Source organism: Bos grunniens, chromosome 17 (genome assembly GCF_055505025.1).
Source record: "Bos grunniens cultivar Pamir isolate PY7600 chromosome 17, Bosgru_T2T1.0, whole genome shotgun sequence".
NCBI classification, from domain to species: Eukaryota; Metazoa; Chordata; class Mammalia; order Artiodactyla; family Bovidae; genus Bos; species Bos grunniens.
The window spans coordinates 12,399,612-12,403,520 of NC_141181.1; the positions used below are offsets into that span (position 1 = coordinate 12,399,612).

At 40.4% G+C, this 3,909-nt stretch overlaps 1 long non-coding RNA gene across 1 annotated transcript; it reads left to right on the forward strand.

Moving 5' to 3' along the window:
* Positions 1 to 1,048: 1,048 nt before the first annotated feature.
* LOC147355021 (uncharacterized) lies at positions 1,049 to 3,471 on the forward strand. Its single transcript, XR_015144896.1, has 3 exons — positions 1,049 to 1,139; positions 1,227 to 1,296; positions 1,819 to 3,471. It is a non-coding gene; the product is annotated as an uncharacterized LOC147355021 (long non-coding RNA).
* The last annotated feature ends 438 nt before the right edge of the window (positions 3,472 to 3,909 follow it).

Below are 3,909 nucleotides of genomic sequence, written 5' to 3' on the forward strand. Positions count from 1 at the left end.
TCATGTCTATCGAGTTGGTGATGCCATCCAACCATCTCATCCTCTGTCGTCCCCTTCTCCTCCCACCTTCAATCTTTCCCAGCATCAGGGTCTTTTCCAATGAGTCAGTTCTTCACATCAGGTGGCCAAAATATTGGAGTTGCACCTTCAACATCAGTCCTTCCAATGAATATTCAGGACTGATCTCCTTTGGGATGGACTGATTGGATCTCCTTACAGTCCAAGGGACTCTTAAGAATCTTCTCCGACACCACTGTTCAAAAGCATCAATTTTTTGGTGCTCAACTTTCTTTATAGCCCAGCTCTCACATCCATACATGACTACTGGAAAAACCATGGCTTTGACTAGATGGACCTTTGTTAGCAAAGTAATGTCTCTGCTTTTTAATATGCTATCTAGCCTGGTCGTAGCTTTTCTTCCAAGTGAAGCAGAAGATCTGAGTCAGGAGCGTGTCTGATGGCGAGGGATAACTGTTAAGTCAGTAGACATAGGATGAGAGCTTTCAGTGCATCTTAAATAGCAATAATGTTTTAATTCTCTAGGGTCTTAGCCTGGGTTATTGTGACTTTTTCTGGTCTTTCTTACTTTCCTTGTAACCTAACAATAAACCCTGTTAACTGAGATAGTAGGCCACTGTGTATTCCTTGCATCCTATAGTGAATACTCAGTCACGTCTGACTCTTTGTGATCCCATGGACTGTAGCCCACCAGGCTCCTCCATCCATAGAATTTTCCAGGTAAGAGTACTGGAGTGGGTTGCCATTTCCTTCTCCAAGATCCTCGAAATTCTTCAGGTTGTCTTTAAATGGCTCAGGGCAACCCAATCAAATGCAATAAAATTCAAGGACCCCCAGATTGTACCTGTTGTGATAAGCAGGTGCTACCATATGTTTCAATCTATCATTCCCTTTAAAGAAGATATCCCACTATGCCCTGGACTCGAAAAGTGTTGGAAACTTCATGGAAATGGTAGGTCTCTTCTGTTTTTATGGGGTGTATATTTCCTTCCCATCTGCAGACATGTAACTTATTAAAGTATCCAGGTTACCTCTCAATTTCTGCTCTTCAACTCTGACAGCAGGATGTCACCCATCTACTGGACCACAATGCTGTCCTATGGAGTAATGGGGTGGTCAAGGTACTGTTGTATGTATTGTTGTGTAGAGCCCCCAAACTGGCATATCCCTGAGGCAAAACAGTGAAGATGTTCCCCTATTCCTGCCAGGTGAACGCAAACTTGACTGTTTTCTCCACTTCACGGCATAGAGCAGGAGTCAGCGAAGTAGAGTCTGAAGGTAAAATCCAGCTTGTCACCTTTTTTAAAGTTTATTAACAGACTTAATTTTTAAATTCTTTTTTATTGAAGTAGAGTTGATTTACAGTGTTATGTTAATTTCTGATGTGCAGCAAAGTGATGTAGATAGAGGTCTTTTTTTTTCCAATTCTTTTGACTATAGTTCCCTGGGCTATAGAGTAAGTCCTTGCTGTTCATCTATTTTATATATAGTAGCTTATGTCTGCTAATCTTATACTCCTAATTTATCTCTCCTCCTCCTTTCCCTTTTGGTAATCATGAGTTTGTTTTCTATGAAATAGACTTAATTTTTAAAAAGAGTTTTAGATTTAGAGAAAAATTGAGCAGATAGTACAGAGAGCTCCCTTATAAATCCTTCCTCTCCATGGTTTCTCCTGTTAATAAGATCTTAGGTTTCATTCGTCCCAGTTAATGACGCAACATCGATACACTGTTACTAAAGTTCACAGTTTTTTCAGACTTCCCTCATTTTTTACCTACTGTTTTTCTTTCTCTGTGCCAGGATCTTATCCAGGATACAACATTCCATATGGTTGTCATGTCTCCTTAGGCTGCTCATAGCTGTGACAGTTTCTTAAACTTTCCCCAGTTTTGATGACCTTGACAGTTTTAAGAAGTTGTGGTCAGGAATACTGTAAAACGTCCCTCTATTGGAATCTGATGATTTTCTCAGAGACTGAGGTTATGGATTTGGAGAAGAGTACCACAGATGCAAAGTGCCCGTACTCATCACATCAAGAGTCCGTACGGTCACCCTGATTTATAACTGCTGATGTTGGCCTCAGTCACCTGATGAAGCCATGTCCGTCAGGTTTCTCCACTGTGAAGTCACTTTCCCACCTTCCATGGCACTCTTTGGAAAGAAGTCACCGTGCACAGCCCACACTTGAAGAACCGGCACTTACGCGCCTCCTTCCTCAGGATGGAGTGTTACATAATTTATCTAGAATTCTCCCGCATGAGGAATTTGTCTCTTCTCTCCATTTACTAATTTATTCAATCATTTATTTTTATCAGTATCAGTTCATGGATATTTACTGTATCTTTTGGGCTATAATTCAGTACTAGTTTAACTTCTTGCTATCTTTGTTCCAGCTTTGGCCAGTGGAAGCTCTTTTTGTTGGCTCTTTGACGTATCTCCATTAATGAGATTTATTTTTTTTGAGTGCTTTCTTACTTTGTGGTTCATCTTATATATTTCTTATCCCAGTCCTAGAATCAGACATCTCCCTGAGGAGCCCTAGTTCCTTTTACTGGAGAGACCTGCGACTTCCCTGGTGGTCCGGTAGTTAGAAATCCACCTGCCAACACAGGGGACACAGATTCAATCCCTGGTTGGGGAAGATTTCACAACTAACTGGAGAAAGCCCGGGTGCAGCAATGAAGACCCAGCACAGCCAAAAATAAACTAGTCAATTAATTAGCTAATTTTTTTTTTAAAGAGAAATCAAGATCTGGGCATAGCTTGTTGCTATGGGCACTTACAGCTGGCTTATTTTTGTAAATAAAACTTTGTTGGAACTCAGCCACGCCCAGTTATTTATGCATGCTTTATGGCTGTTTTCATGCTGCCCTGGCAGAGCTGAATAGTTGCAACAGAAAGCATGTGGTCTGCAAAGCCTGTAATATATACTGTCTGGAAAAAGTCTTCCAAACCCTGGGACAGAGAAAAAAGAATAAGTAGTACCTGCCCATGTGGGCTCTAATAACTGCCTCCATTAAAAAGATGACATCTGGAGCAGAAGCTGCAATTAGAGTCATCGCCTAATTGAGCTTACAACAATCCACTGTACTGTCTAAGATCCATCCATGTTCCACTCCAGTCAAACCAGAAAGTTAAATGGATAACTAAAACATTTTATGCTTTTAATACCTAATTTCATCATTAATCAGCAATTCCCTCATGAATGTTAGGTTGGCTTGATGAATTCTTTTTAGAACCTAGAGGAAGCCCTGAAAAACCAATCCTACCAAGATAAAGATAAAAATCTTTAATTTAAATGTATGTTTCCCCCTCCTTGACCTAGCACCCCAGAATCCATTTCCCAATCATATTCCAAAAATATTTCTGATATTACAAAATCGGAAAAAAATACTCTTTTGTTCTAGAAAGTCTTTTCCCTTGCTACTTGACTTTGTAATTGCTTTCCTCTCCCTCCACAAGGCATGCTGGCATTTTAATTATAGGTCTGTAGACAATGAAGGATGTTGAGAGTGTGGAAATAAACAATTGACATTTCCTTGTAGAGTAAATCCTCATAAAGGTTATTACAGGGTTTTCAAATAAGCAAGAACAACCTCTTCAGAGAGTTGATGCTCATCAGGATGTAGACTGTTGATTTGTTAAAATTCAGTAGAACTTCCAACAGCTGATTTCTGCAGTGTCTTATGGTTTGTTACCTATGGGTATACGTTCCTTGGTGACCTGCAGAGGCCCAGTGGTCACTGGGGGATCAGAATAGTCTGAGGCCTCTCCATTGTCCTATCCATCCCCCTGTTTCAATTCTCAAGATCCTACACATTGATGTGCAGTGTTCTACTCGTAAGGCCAAGGATTCAACAGATCAAAGCAAACTTCAGAATTAGCCATTGC